Genomic DNA, 16,555 nt, shown 5'->3' on the forward strand with positions numbered 1-16,555 from the left:
CCGTAAGAGCAAGTGAATAAGGACGCATACTATATGTTCTAATAAAAGAGAGACAGAGTCCAGTAGTTTGCGACGCCACTACCGAAAGATGACCAACTACTGTATGAAGGGTCTTATGGCTGGGCCGTAGTAAAAAATTTTTCTAAGGTCGATTTTACGCCCTCGCAGATTGCGGTCGACTCGGAAGGCTTGATGAAGTCGTAAGTCACATTGGCAATAAAGAAATCGTACAAGGAGTGGTAATATCCAGGGACGTATTAAATTAATGGTGTATTCTGTCACATTTGAAAATTTGTGATAATTTTTGTTATTGTAGAGAAAAGAAAACTCGTTTTCATTAAAACAAAACGGAAGATAATTATTTAATTTTTTAAATTCAGAAATTGAACACTATGACAAATTCTAAAACGGAAACCCGTTCATTACGTGTCGAAACGGGAAGCTATTTATGCTATTATTTTTATTAGAGAAGTCAAACTTTGAGGAGACAAGGACAAAAAACGACTCTCCGTTTATTTTAAAAAACGCGTCCCCGTTTATTTAAAGAACGGGTCCCCGTTTATTTAAAAACGCTTCCCCGTTTATTTCAAAAAACGGGTCCCAGTTAATTTAAAAGAAAAACTTCGTTTTGTACTTGTGATAATTTTCAGTCGTTGAATAATTGAAGTGAAGTAAAAAGCTCTCTGTATATTCTATCAAAAATGGGTTCCTGGTTTTTTATTTATAATAACTTTAAGACAGAAGTTATCACATTCCTGTAAATCTATCTACAGAGTAGGAGAAGGCTGATAGTTTTCTTATAATAAATAGAAGTTGGAATTATAAGAATTTATTTGGTGGCCTTATTCTAAGAATGGGGCCCCGATTTTTACTTCAATAATTTTCGGCCCTTGGATTATCGCAATAAACTAAACGGCTCTCCGATTATCCTGAAAAAACTGATCCCCGTTTATTTCAGAAAACGGAACCTCGTTTTTTTACTTGTAATAATTTTCAGCGGTTGGATAATCGCAGTAAACGGCTCTCCGTTTATCCTGAAAAAAAACGGATCCCCGTTTTTTTACTTGCATTAATTTTCAGTCCTTTGATGATTGGAGTAAACTAAACAACTCTCTGTTTATCCTGAAAAAAATGGAACCTCGTTTTTTCACTTGTATTAATTTTCAGCCCTTGGATGATTGCAGTAAGCTAAACGACTCTCCGTTTATCCTGAAAAAACGGATCCCCGTTTATTTGAAAAAACGGAACCTCGTTTTTTTACTTGTATTAATTTTCAGCCCTTGCATGATTGCAGTAAGCTAAATGACTCTCCGTTTATCCTGAAAAAACGGATCCCCGTTTATTTGAAAAAACGGATCCCCGTTTATTTGAAAAAACGGAACCTCGTTTTTTCACTTGTATTAATTTTCAGCCCTTGGATGATTGCAGTAATCTAAACGACTCTCCGTTTATCCTGAAAAAACGGATCCTCGTTTATTTGAAAAAACGGAACCTCGTTTTTTTACTTGTATTAATTTTCAGCCCATGCATGATTGCAGTAAGCTAAGCGACTTTCCGTTTACCCTGAAAAACGGCTCTCCGTTTATCCTGAAAAAAAAACGGATCCCCGTTTATTTTAAAAAACTGGACCTCGGAACAACCGTTCGCAATACACACCAGAATTATTCATGCCCAAGGTTCTGGAACAAATTGCTACGTCTTGAGGCTGATATTTCAACTTTCTTGTTAAATATTCAGAGACCATGGTGGCCCCATCTCTGATAATTACACGAACTAATTTTAAAAAAATAAATGCTAATTTTTAGTTTTCTAACAAAATTTTTTTCGTTAATTAATATTATTATATTTTCATTTCTTAATAACAATAATTAATTTTTTTAATTAGGAAGCCAAGAAATTATGAATTGAAATACTTACTTAATATAAATTACGCGTTTTAAGTGAAACTAACCTCAACTTTATTACCGCCATAACCGTCATTTAAAATCCATGCAAAAAATGAATTTTTTAATTAAGACATATTTTTAAAATGTTTATGGCTTCCTAGAAAGGTATTTCAATAAGCTTCTCGGTAAACTTAATTTTAATTGATAAAAGTAATTATTCTATGAATAATTAGAAATCTAAATCTAGTGAAAAAATTTAGGGGATTTTTAAGTACGGCCCAGCCTTATTATGTGACTGAACAGAAAGTTTAGATATTCCCTCCGATAGCGTAAGGGGATAAACCTTGGGCTTGTGGAGGAGAGGATACCGGGTTCGATTCCTCGGTGATACAGAATTATTTTTTCGGTGACCTAAACTTCTTTTTAATTCGAGTGATAGAAATTTACGATGTTGCATCGTATAAACTATGATGTTTGAGTTCTAGTCCGGCACTACAATGTCCTATACTAAAAATTATGATGTTCTCATTGTAATTTTTCGTACAATTTTCTTTCCGTGTAGGGTCAACCGTTTTCCAGATTTTTTATTTCAAAATCATTTAAACGTAATGATAAAAATAATTTTGCACATTTGGTGATGACCAAAAAAATTTTTTTCGTCAAAGAAAAAATTTTTATCACATCTCTGAATATGCAAGTCTGATCAGATCTACCCGGAAAAAAATGATCAGACCTGACCATGCCTGTTCATGTATGATCAGGCCTGAAATTAGATATGATCATGCCTGTCCATGCCTGTTCGTGTCTGAAGCGTTAAATACGCTCATGCCTCATCATGCCTGTTCATGTCTGAAAGTGTCAAATACGCTCAGGCCTGATCATACCTGTTCATGCCTGATCATGCTAAGGACCAAATATGCTAAGAAAAAATTTTTGATTATGTTCAGTGTATGTACATTAATTTCGATTAATAAATTTGTAAATTATCAATGAACGGTATGTTTTATTATTCAATAAATAAAAGTATTTTGATTATCATTGAAAACCTACCGTAAGCTTAATTTAATTAACTTTTCTAGGCATAGACAGGCATGAACAGGCCTGAGTGTATTTCACGCTTCAGACATGAACAAGCATGGACAGGCCTGATCAGACATGAGCGTATTTAACCCTTCAGACATGAACAGGTATAGACAAGCCTTAACAGACATGAACAGACATAAACAGTCCTGATCAGACATGAACAGGCATGATCAGACCTGAGCATATTTAACCCTTTAGACATGAACAGACATGGTCAGGTCTGATCATTTTTTTCCAGGATGTTTCAAAACTTCACTCTTCGAAAAACCAAATTTTTACTTCTCTGATTTACCTAATTCTCTGATTTTTTACCTAAGTAAAAATCGTAGATCATCGATCGATCGTCCGTCATTTGACAGTCATTCGAAAACATATAAATTATCAAAAAACCGTAACTCGGTGGTGGATGCCATAATTCATAGCTAAATTTGTCATTAAAGACAAATTTAGGAACTGGGGAAATAAAGAATAAAGGGGGAGGGGGGCCTTACTCAGTCAGAATTTTCGGTAACCGAAAAAATAATTCGGACAGCCCAGACCGGGACTCGAACCCGGATCGTTCGGTTACGCGCCAAAGCTCTACCAGTTAAGCTATCCGAGACATTATCCGTAACTACCATTCAGTCACTTAATATGAAAAAGTGTTGACTATGTTTTATTTTTTTTTGCCCTTCGGGCGGAAAGTGGCAACTTTCGTCCCACTGCGCTAAACAAAGTTGTCGCTTTCCGCCTTCCTCGGACAAAAAAATAGTATACAGCCCTTGGGAAGTAAAAAAGAAAACCTCAGATCACATGTTTGTTGATCTCGGCTTCGCCTCGGCCGACAATTACATATAATCTGAGGCTTTTCTTATTTTCCTTCCCAAGGGGTGTAATATACTATTATTTCATTAAAAATACTCAAAGTGTATAAAAAGATAGGTAAATGAGAAATTTTCAGTAAACAATCGGGATGAAAAATTTGAAAAAAAAATATTAAATTATCGTAATTTTGTTTATTTCAAAGTAAAATCATAAAAAATTAATCAGACTACATGCAATCAACAGAGATTCATCATTTCAATACTTTTCAAAAGAGTTTATGGCTTACAGCAAGTGTTGTATTTTTTTTATAGTTTTAAATGAAAAACCATAATACTTTTTGTTTATGAAAATATAATAATCAATATTGTTTGTTTTTTTAATCGGGAGATATTTTATTCAACAATTATAATTTATTTTCAACTTAACTACAAACATATTTTCTGCACGTCAAATATTTTCACCGTAATTTCAAAATTCGAATCCATTATTAAAAATTTGAGTTTTTTAACTTCCCGCTAAGAAAATTGAAAATTTTCAAAAGTTGGGAAGTTATTGGTTTCACTCCGTTTTTCGAAAATCAAGTTTTCAACGGATGTTGACGTTTTGGGGTCCTAGGAAGCTTCCCCGATTGTTTCCGCGATGATATCCGTATATCTGTATGTATATGTATGTGTGTGTGTGTGTGTGTGTGTGTGTGTGTGTGTGTGTTTTTTTTGTAGGGGGGGGAATCCTTTTTACGGATTCTAGGCATAGCTGTTTGGCCTGGATATGTGGCGACTCGACGCAGCGTCATACTAACTCGACACTAACGCCCCTACCCACTAAACCCTAAACCCCTTTCTCTTCTCTCCTCTGATCCCCCATGGTACCGCCGTAAGGCATTTCTTCGCGGGGGGAGGAATTAGCTGCCGCTCTTCCTACTGGTGGCTAAGATGTTTTTTATTTCTATCTCCCTTCTAGTTTCTGTTTTCTGCTCTTTTTCTCTCGATGGACCGCAACTCTGTAAGCACTTCAGTGGCAAAGGTGCTCGTGGCGTTCCAGACAGCTTCTGATGACAGCATTTCTTCTACTATTGTCTCCGGTTGAATTCTCTTTTTTAGAATCTTCTCTAATTCATCGCGCTGTTGGTTAAAACGAGGACATGCAAAGATCACGTGCTCCACGTCTTCAGCGACACCTGGGCAGGATGGGCACTCCGGAGAATCGTCGTGCTTAAAGCGGTGAAGATAGGCTCGGAAGCAGCCGTGTCCTGACAACATCTGCGTAAGGTAGTAGTTAACCTCTCCATGACTCCGGTTCAACCAGTCGTCGATCCTCGGTATAAGACGATACGTCCATCTTCCTTTTTCTGCAGCGTCCCACTGGAGCTGCCATCGGTCGAAGCTGTTTTGCCGTTCTTCAGTTCTGAGCTCTTCAGCGCTTAGTGTAGTTGACCTTTTACGATGATAAAGGTTCCGTCTTTCCTCAGCGAGGACTCTGAGAGGCAGAGTTCCGGAAATAACGCACACTGCTTCCTCGGATATTGTGCGGAAGGCGCTGGCGACTCTTAAGGCACACCGTCGGTATACTGGTCCAGCCTTCCTCCATGATTCTTGCATCTCGAGAGCGTTGGTCCAAATAGATATACCATATGTAAGCACCGATGTGACTACAGATGATAACAGTACCCTTCTGCTCTGCTTTGGCCCTCCGATGTTCGGCATCAGTCGTGCTAGACTTGTTCCCCACTGCTGACGCCTTGGCACTGACGTGTTCTACCTGCTGCTTAAAGTTGAGTCGGGCATCAAGCATCACTCCTAAATATCGAATATAAGGTTGTGATGTGATTTCTTGTTCGGCGACTTTCAGCTTAATTGTCTCTACCACTTTCCTGCTGGTAATAAGCACTGCCTCAGTTTTGTGTTGCGCCAGTTGCAGGTTCACTGCGTCCATCCACCGGTTAACGCGCTCGAAAGTGAGATCGAACACATGGTTTATCTCGTCAAGATGTTTGGCAACGATCACTACGGCTACGTCGTCTGCATATGCTACGAGTTTGACGTTTCTTGGCAGAGTTAGTCTTAATAGGCCGTCATACATAATATTCCACAGGAGCGGGCCTAGAACTGAACCTTGTGGTACACCTCCAGAAATAGCATACTCCCTTGGACCGTTCTTCGTGTCATACTTCAGGACCCTGTTTTCAAAGTAGCTTGCTACGATCTTAAGAAGGTATTCTGGTACATTCTTCTCTTGGAGGGCCTGCATGATGCATTCCCAATTGGCGGAGTTGAAGGCATTTCTGATGTCTAGGGTCGCCACCAGGCAATACTTCTTCGTTCCACCCTTCCATCTGGTTCCTGCGATTGCTTCCTTGGCCGTATCAACAACCAGTTTGATTGCGTCCAGGGTTGATCGTCCTTTCCGGAATCCATACTGATTGTCTGCCAGGAGTGGGTCGACTACTGCTTCAATTCTCTGGTGAATTATGCGTTCGAATATCTTACCCGCTGTATCTAGCATGCAAAGTGGGCGGTAAGATGACGGTTCATCCGGTGGCTTTTTCCCTTTAGGAAGCAGCACTAACCGTTGCTGTTTCCACTTTCGAGGAAAAATCCCTTCTTTGAGGCAGGTGTTGTAAACATCCAGGAATAATGCCGGTGCTGCCTTTATAGCTGTTTTTAAGGCAATGTTAGGGATTCCGTCTAATCCCGGTGCTTTATTATTCCCTACGCGGTTGCAAGCCTCCGTCAGTTCTTCTTCCGTGACAGTTGGAATGTCCTCCAGTTCTCCTTGAGCTAGCTGGTAGTGAAGCTCGCGTTGCTGCGGAAACAGCGCGGTAACGATTCTCTGCAGAAGTTGTGGGCATGTGGGTGCCGGCATTTGTTTGACTTTTAGGTGATTCATGACCACCTTGTACGGTCTACCCCACAGGTCTTTGTCCACCTCGTTGATGAGCTCTTTCCAGCATTGCCTCTTACTATCCTTGATGGCTTTGTTCAGTAATCGACGGGCTTTTTTGTACTCTGCGACCAGCTCCGCAGAGTTAGGTCGTCGATAGCCACGCTGGGATATTCTCCTTTTCTTTAGACACTCTTTCCGAAGAACGCTGATGTGGTCGTTCCACCAGTGTACTGCCGGGCGTTGGCTTATGCTGCATTTCCGGACCATACTTGCGTCACAGGCCTGGACAACTCTTTTCATCAGGTCCTTGGTCATTTCTTCTGCGGGTCCAGTAGTAATCGGTTCACTATTCAGGGCTATTATCAATGTGCTTGTGTCAAAAGACTTCACTTTCCATCCAATGGTATTGAGTGACTTGATTGGTCTTCTTGTATTCCGGTCATGTAATATTTCCCAGAGAATTGCCTTGTGGTCGCTGGCTGTGTAGATATCCATCACCTTCCAGTCGTATTTCCCACTGATGAGGCTGCTGCTGACGAAAGTGAGATCTACAATAGAGCTTGCTTCCCCTTTAGTATAGGTTGGCGTATCACCACTGTTGAGCTGGACTACATCTAGTGTAGAGAAAGCTTCGAGGAGTGCTTTTCCTCGCGCATTTGTCTGCTTGCTGCCCCAGTCTACTGCCCAGGAGTTGAAGTCACCGGCAATCGCGACCGGATAATGCTGCTTGGCGTCCTCGGTCAGTTTGTCCAAGAATTCAGTGAATTCAACAATGGATAGGCTAGGTAGTGCATAACAGCTGTAGAAACGGATGCCGTTAACTGTTGCTGCTACAAAGCCGGCATTATCATTGTTAACTACACTCTGGAAGGGATGCTTACCACAAGACCAGATGACAGCCTTGGTGGTGCTGTCAGATTCCCAAGGCTGGGTATTCAGGTATCTATATGGCTCTGCTATCATTACTAAGTCTAACTCTAGTTCTCTTGCTGTTTGCATAAGCAGATCATGTGCAGCTTCGCAATGGTTTAGGTTTAGCTGCAATATCTTCATGTCTGTTTGTTTGTTATCTTCTGGAGTGCCTCTTTAAATACTGGGCACCTGGATGCGCCGGCATGATGAGCCGAGTTCTCCGCACTTTGATCCGCGCATAATACACATTTCGCTGGGTTTTTGCATTCAGCAATCTTGTGTCCCTCTTGTCCGCACCTAATACATAGCTTAGACCGATCCACATTGCTCTTGCACTGGGATCCAAGATGTCCAAAGTGCCAGCACTTGAAACATTGGATTGGTCTCCTCGTAGCTCTGATTCGGCAGTTGGTCCAGCCGATCCGGACTTTACCGCTTCCTGTCAATATCTTGCGCGCTGCAGCTGCTGGTAGTGTCACAACAGCTGTCTGAGTACCTCTGTAGGCCTTATGAATCTTAATTGTCCCTAGTGGTATCTCGCAGGTTTCTCCGATTTCCGTTTGCAATGCAGCCTGAATATCCTCCTTGGTTGTGGTACCGTCAAGATCTCGGATTTCGACGTCTTCCTGTGGCCCTTTGCAGATTACCTTCGCGTCTTCTTGGAGGATGTCCGCGATGGTCTTCTGTAAGGCTTGGCCTCGGTCAGCGCTCTTCCTCGAAAGCGTAATCAGCAAGCTCCCGGTCCTAGTTCTTTGGATCTTATCCACTGTAGTACGGACCTGTTCGTCAGGGACGTCCTGCTTTATTCGCTTCAGAATTTCAGCATACTTTGCCGTCTCTGCGGGGCGGATGATCAGTGCGTCCGGCCTAATCCGTTTGCGCGGTTCTTTCCGATTAGGCTCTGGCCTGGACTCTTCCGGCGGTTGCTTCTGGAGCTTTTCTACTGCTTGCTCTCTCTTGGACTTCCTTGACTGGACTTTTTGCCATTCATTCACCTCCTTTTTCCGCCGTTCTGTGTTACCGCGTTTTTCGGGGACTTGGTTTAAGGTCCTTCTTCTTCTTAGTACGGCTGGTCATTGAGTCTGGGGAATTTCGTTCTTTCCTTTTCCCAGGCCTGATTTCAGTTCCAGTTTCCTCTCCGTCTCCGACAACTGACTCGACGTCACCCTCGCCACCTGTGTCCATCTCCTCGACAAACGTGTCGGCTTTTGCTGGTGGAACCGCTGTCACACTCGTCTTCATCACGATATTACCGTGTTGTTGTTGGATTTCCTGCCATTCTTGGTCCAGTTTTTTGAACCTTCTCAGGGCACTGCAGATGTTCGTCGACTTCGACTTGATCTCCTTGTGGACATTTTGCTTGGTTTGGAGAAAGTCCTGCAGTCCACAGACTAGCTTCTCCAGATGTGCCAGCGCATCTGTCCTCTTCATCTTTGCACTAAGTAGCAGTGCGTCTTGCTGGGCATGAGGCCCGTTTTCACTCTTGTTTGTTTCCTGTGCATTACTCATACTTTTTAATTGACCAGCGCATCGTACGGAGTGGAGCGGGTTGCCATAACTAGGAACGGGTGTACCCTCGGAGATAGTACTCCTACCCCAGTTCCCTGAGGCCTAGCCGACACTTAGCCAGTCCCGGAATACACGGACGGACTAGACTCGCTCGGAGCGGTGAAGATTCCGATCTCTAACACTCACTGCGTACTTCCTGATCAAGGCCCGAAGTGGCTGGCTCCTGATCCACTGCTGCAACTTACACCTCGGTAGAGCAAGCTCACATCAGCCGTGGCCTGCATCGTCGGAAACTACGATACAGGTTCCGGTCACTCCCAGTGGGTCACAGCAGAGAACGATCGTCTTGTTAGGTCAGTTAGTGCGACCAACCCATTAAAGGGGAGTTTTGTCCACGGGAGCGTATTTTGTTTGGTTATTTTGCTTGGCTCCTACCCGCTGTACCTCATCAACTAAGAGATTAAGTGTCATCCAAGGACAGCGAGCGTTCTCCCATCCGCTCGGGGAGACGCGCCCGGTAGCAGTATCTCTTCTGCCCCGAGTGTGTGTGTGTGTGTGTGTGTGTGTGTGTGTGTGTGTGTTTGTGTGTGTGTGTGTGTGTATGTGTGTGGCCGTATGTAAACCTCTCATAACTTTTAAACGGCTCGACTGATTTCATCGCGGTTGGTGCCATTCGAAAGGGCTTGACCAAACTTAGATTTTAAATACAATTGGACCGATTCGAACCGGTAGATTTTGAGAAATCTCAAAAAAACTACAAAAAAAAATTTTTTCAAATGTGGTTTTTTTGGAATAACTTTTAAACGGCTTCATCGATCAATTCCAAAAACTAATCAGCTCTCGAAAAAAATGTTTTTTTGGAATTACATCGAAATTCCTGCTTTGATCGATTAAAACTTGAAAATTCTCTATGAGGCTTGAAAAACTGCGTCGAATGCCACTCGAATTGCGGTTTGAAAATTAAAGAAATAGTATTTTATTAAACTTTTGCCAGATTTTTGAGCTCGAAGAGCTCAAAAACGTCGTAAGTGCAATTTTAAGCGCTTAACGTAGTTCCAGCGTGGTATAGTATAGTCAGAGCATTTACTATAGACAAAAATTTCAAAGCCTCGGCACACAGACGTTCACATATACAATTAAATATTGTTAGTTCTAGTGATCTGGCAACGTTGCTCTTGAAAACCGTGAAAGATTTGAATTTCCCGCTTTTTATGCTACACTATTACAGGGAGCGTTGCGCACGGCGTTGCCGGATCACTATAAATTGTTCAATGAGCAGGTTAGAAATAGATCGAAAATGATTTTTTTTTAATTATTATATCTCGATAACGAAACGGTGAGGTGCTACTTTTATTTTTTTAACTTATTCTAAAAACAATTTTCAACACTCCTAATTTTTTTTCCAATTCTGTCGAGAGAATTTTTTAATATAATAAAAAATAGTTGGAGAGACCGAACATTTTACATACTTTAAATGGAGCATGACCCTCAAAATCGCCAACTTTGACTTTAAATATCTCGCGATCTAAACGGTCAAAAATTATGAAATTTTAGGAATTTATAAATAAAGCTATTCTGAACCGGTAAAGAAAATTTCAGCTGAATCTGTCGAAAAGTGGTTTCATGCTAGAACTACCTTAAGTATGAACTTAGCGGGAAGTTGCAGGGATGGCCTATAGGGTCAACCGTTTTTCTAATTTTTTTTCTAGAAATTTTTTCTAAAAATTGTTTGTTATCAAGAAAAATTATTATGAGATATTTTTTTTGAACAATTTCTTTTCTAGATTTTTTTTTATACAGCTAATAATTTTACCGTAATTTCGAAATCAAGAATTTCGGAATCATCAAAAATTTGAATCATTTATTACGATTATTATTTTGAAGTCATGGAAAAAATATAAATTTATTTAAGCTATTTTTATCTGTACAATGAAAAAAATGACTTGGTTTTGACACCTTATCAGATGACTGAATCTAACTTTTCGTGTTGTGTCTCAGATAGCCTAACTAATAGAGCCTCGGGCGCGCAACCAGATGAGCTGGGTTCGAGTCCCGGTCTAGACTGTCCGAAGTATTTTTTTTTATTTTATTGTCCATGACAGTAGCGTAAAATTACCGTATTTCGACAGTATATTGAGCGTACAGTGTCGGTCATAACGTCGTAGATTCACTTGCGTATGCACCGTATATATTCAATAAATTTATAGTAGACATCGTTCACAACGGTATCCGATGCTGACTGACAAATCGCTCGGTAAGAATGGACTTTATACGGTGAAACGACCGTGAAACAACCGTCAATCGACCGTGCTTTTACCGTGTCGCCGAAACCGCCAGGGAAGTTTCATTAGAATCCGTTGAGAACTGTGGACGCTAGCGTCATAAGCTGCATTATATCACAGATATATAGGGTTGAACCACCGATTTTGGACACCTTAGTATGATTTTTGGACACTATGCAATTCAATGATTGTGCAGAAAATTGTGATGTTGAAATAATATTTTCATAAAATTTTCAAACGCTTATATAAACTTTTGAACTGTGTGTAATTTCTTAATCAGCTCGACGAGCTGAATCGAACATAGCAAACTTTTTCAAAAATTCCGTCATAAGCACAAATGCAATAGTTACACGGAGAGAAAAGAATAGAACCAATTCCTATGTAGAATGGTATCTTGTACCCATGTTACATAGTAACGGAAATTTTTGTGAGAACCCTGTATAAATTTGCTAATAAAAATCTTAGAAATTGTGATAAAAATATGAACAATCACTCATTCGATGCGGAATTAAATTCTGAAAATAATGTTGTTGTTTTTTTATTTTTTTGGTGAAAATTTCAATTTCTTATTAACAAAAAACACAACCAAAATAAAAAAATCTCAGTTTTTCGTAAATAACTCAATAACTATTAGTGATATCAAAAATCGGACAAAAGATCCTTAAAGAGGAGGAAATTTCTAAAAAAAGTCTCAACTCTCGGAACTTAAGCTTAAAAAATAATAATTTTTATTTAATGTTGAAAATGATATATTTCAACATTAAATAATGTTGAAATGATAAATAATAATAATAATTCCAACAATAAATAACATTTCGACATATATTTCTCCCGCACACGATAACAAACATACATAAAAACATCTTCATAAAAAGATCTCCATGTTAGATATTTCTATTGAATATACTTCTAGGGAATATTAACAAAATTTTATTCAACCAAGTTCCCAATTTTATAACAATAAATCCCCTTATAAGATGAATTCTTAAATTAACCACGCGTCCATCAGACCTCTACGTAATATTTGATTTACCGTTACGCACACACACACACACCCACACTTTTATTTACCAACTTATTCCCGACTGCGTCTCCTTTTGAACGTCTACGCAGCGGTTTCTAGCATAGGCCTAATTACACCCCTGTAGCAGGCGTCTATGCAACGGTTTCTAATATAAAATTCCTATTCCGGTTTGTAACCCCTTTTAAGCGTCTATACAGCGGTTTATACAATAAAATTATTCCCAAAGTTTTTCTTACTAAATTTCACAGAATTTCCCTCATTAAATTTTACTAAGTTTCCCTTGATTAAATTGTACAAGCAATTTTTCCTTATTATATTTCGCAACAAACTACCTCAATAAACTTTAACGCAATACTGATAACAATTTCAATTCCGAACTATTTCTAATTTCCTCGAATTTTAATTTTATTTATTTTTAATTATAAATTTTGATCTAAGTTGAGTCTCGTTTGTTAATTCTGAGTTGATAATTTATTTATAGTTGATTCAGATTTTAAACAAAATAATTTTGAAAATTTTCAGTAAAAATAAATTCCTAAATGATTTATCTATTGTCTCTGGCTTAATAGTCTAGTCGATAAGCTGAAAATGGTACAAAATAGAGATACTGCTCTTAAAATTATGTGCGATAGCTCATTGGATCCGGAATGACGTCTAGAAAAATGTGCCAAAAGCGTGTATTAGCACTTAAAAAATTGCAAAAGTTATAAACAATTAAAGATGAAAAGAAAATGGCATTTCGTTTTTTGCCAATATTTAATAAACTATTGATATTTAAGAAATTTCAAAAAAAGATTCTGAAAGAGGAGGAAATTTCCAATGAAAAACTCCCAACTCCCGGAACTCTATCTCCATTATTTATAATTTTAATTTAACGCTGAAAATAGGTCCGCGCGTGACATTTTTAGGATGCGCGCGTGGCGTCAAAAGCGAGTACGGCACATTAATTAATTTATTTAAGGTATTGAATATTTTTTTTTAAATTTGAAAAAATTATGGTGTGTTCTGAACACTATAATTAATTTATTCCCGTTGGAAATTTTACTTAAAGTTAATTTTTCAACAAGTTAAACAATTGTTAACTAACGAAATTTTCTCGAACTTCCGTCTTAATTGTAAGTGAAAAAAAATGTTTAAATAATGGTCGTAAAAAATTTTCGCTTCGTAGAGCCTTTTTTACATATATACTTAACAAGATCGTGCCATAAAAGTTAAAAAAATATTTATACTTTGTTTATAACAATTTTTTTACTCAAACAAAAACTTAAAAATCCAAGTAATGTTGTTAAAAAAAATTTTTTTTTTCTAAATCATCATATTATCGTTTTTTTATTAATACAAGATATTTATTGATTTGCAAAAAAAATTTTTCCCGCCATTTGTTGATAAATTTTTTATAAACAAATTGATTAAATCAATATTTTAAAAAAATTTTTTTTCACAACTTTATTACATTACAAATATTATGATTTTTAAAAAAAAAATTTTTCCTTAATAACAATTTTTAATTGTTTATAATCGTTTTTTTTATATTTCTATTGTTTAAATAATTAGTTAAGAAATTATTTTTTTTCTAAAAATCATAATTGACAGTCCTCTATAAAGTAACAAAAAAAAAATTTTTTTTTATCAACAATTCTATTGTTTGTTAACTTACCAATTTGTTATAAACAAATTTTCAACTTTTTTTTATTTTTTTTCTAAAACTTCTAAAATTAACAAAAACAACCATATATAACAAAGTATCGAAAAAAATTTTTTTCAATTTTTTATTGTACTTTTAAAAAACACGTGTTACAAAAGTTGCAGCGGCTGCTTCGTTTGTCTACTAAAAAACTAAAATAACTTTTAAACTATTAGAGATACGAAAATAAACATTCTAGTCGATTTTATAAATGGTTAAACTATCTTTTAAATGAATTATTAAAAAAAATTTTAGTTATTACTAATTTATTGTTACGCGCATTTGTTTATAAAAACTTATATTTTTTTCGATGTTTTTCGAACTTTCGTGACTCCTAACTTTTTAAATAATGCAGATACGGTTACAGACCTTCAAGGCTATTCTGTCAAGTAATAAAATATATAAACGTTGTAGTTATTTATTTATAAGTCATGTCATTTTTTAATTAATTATTGGCATTTTTTTCTAAATTTTTTTTCATTTCATAAAAAATTAATGTCGATTACTATCTATTCATTTATCACAAGCAAAAATTTATACAAGCAATGTTAGGATATAATTGTATTATTAAAAAAACTTTTGATTTTGATTAATAACAGAATTTTATTTGCATGAATTACACAAATAATAATAAAAGTAATATTAATGATAATCAAAATTTTAAAAATAGTATTTATCTGGAGTTAAATACATCGTTTTCTTCGTTTTTTTTGGGAAGATTTAGAAGTACTCGGTTCTTCTGTATGTGGAACGGAATGGGCCACCTCTTTGTCTACGTTAGAATGCGCGTAACAATAAATTAGTAATAACTAAAATTTTTTTTAATAATTCATTTAAAAGATAGTTTAATCATTTATAAAATCGACTAGAATGTTTATTTTCGTATCTCTAATAGTTTAAAAGTTATTTTAGTTTTTTAGTAGACAAACGAAGCAGCCGCTGCAACTTTTGTAACACGTGTTTTTAAAAGTACAATAAAAATTGAAAAAATTTTTTCGATACTTTGTTATATATGGTTGTTTTGTTAATTTTAGAAGTTTTAGAAAAAAATAAAAAGTTGAAAATTTGTTTATAACAAATTGGTAAGTTAACAAACAATAGAATTGTTGATAAAAAAATTTTTTGTTACTTTATAGAGGACTGTCAATTATGATTTTTAGAAAAAATAATTTCTTAACTAATTATTTAAACAGTAGTAATATAAAAAAAACGGTTATTGGCAATTAAAAATTGTTATTAAGGAAAAATTTTTGTTTTAAAAATAATAATATTTGTAATGTAAAAAAGTTGTGAAAAAATTTTTAAAATATTGATTTAATCAATTTGTTTATAAAAATTTATCAACAAATGGCGGGAAAAATTTTTTTTGCAAATCAATAAATATCTTGTATTAATAAAAAAACGATAATATGATGATTTAGAAAAAAAAAATTTTTTTTAACAACATTACTTGGATTTTTAAGTTTTTGTTTGAGTAAAAAAATTGTTATAAACAAAGTATAAATATTTTTTAACTTTATGGCACGATCTTGTTAAGTATATATGTAAAAGGGCTCTACGAAGCGAAAATTTTTTACGACCATTATTTAAACATTTTTTTTCACTTACAATTAAGACGGAAGTTCGAGAAAATTTCGTTAGTTAACAATTGTTTAACTTTTTGAAAAATTAACTTTAAGTAAAATTTCCAACGGGAATAAATTAATTATGGTGTTCAGAACACACCATAATTTTTTCAAATTTAAAAAAAAATATTCAATACCTTAAATAAATTAATTAATGTGCCGTACTCGCTTTTGACGCCACGCGCGCATCCTTAAAATGTCACGCGCGGACCTATTTTCAGCGTTAAATTAAAATTATAAATAATGGAGATAGAGTTCCGGGAGTTGGGAGTTTTTCATTGGAAATTTCCTCCTCTTTCAGAATCTTTTTTTGAAATTTCTTAAATATCAATAGTTTATTAAATATTGGCAAAAAACGAAATGCCATTTTCTTTTCATCTTTAATTGTTTATAACTTTTGCAATTTTTTAAGTGCTAATACACGCTTTTGGCACATTTTTCTAGACGTCATTCCGGATCCAATGAGCTATCGCACATAATTTTAAGAGCAGTATCTCTATTTTGTACCATTTTCAGCTTATCGACTAGACTATAAGCCACCATCATGTTCTCAAACGAGACTTGACTTTGAGACTGCTGTTTTCTCTTACAATGTTTAATTTCGACAATTCAATACAAGAGTTAGTTCTGATTTATTAACTTAAGGTGTTTTATTATTTGAACTGTAAATTATTTTCTACATATCAGATTATTGTTCGTGATTCTAAAATCCTCCGAGGTGACCTGGGCTCAATTTTGTAATTAATTAAACGTGGTATAAGCCCAACGAATTATTAATAAACTTTAGAGAATTTATAAAATTCCTTTACAATTAATAATCACAAAACTAACTCTTATATAATTCACTAAGAACTTCTGGAATC

At 36.3% G+C, this 16,555-nt stretch overlaps 1 protein-coding gene across 7 annotated transcripts in view; it reads left to right on the forward strand.

The window, feature by feature from the left end:
• Positions 1-16,555, forward strand: part of LOC123261118 (homeodomain-interacting protein kinase 2-like) — a 229,311-nt gene that overhangs the window by 157,023 nt on the left and 55,733 nt on the right. The gene's annotated exons all lie outside the window — the stretch shown is intronic.

This window comes from Cotesia glomerata, linkage group LG3 (assembly GCF_020080835.1).
Source record: "Cotesia glomerata isolate CgM1 linkage group LG3, MPM_Cglom_v2.3, whole genome shotgun sequence".
Lineage (NCBI taxonomy): Eukaryota > Metazoa > Arthropoda > Insecta > Hymenoptera > Braconidae > Cotesia > Cotesia glomerata.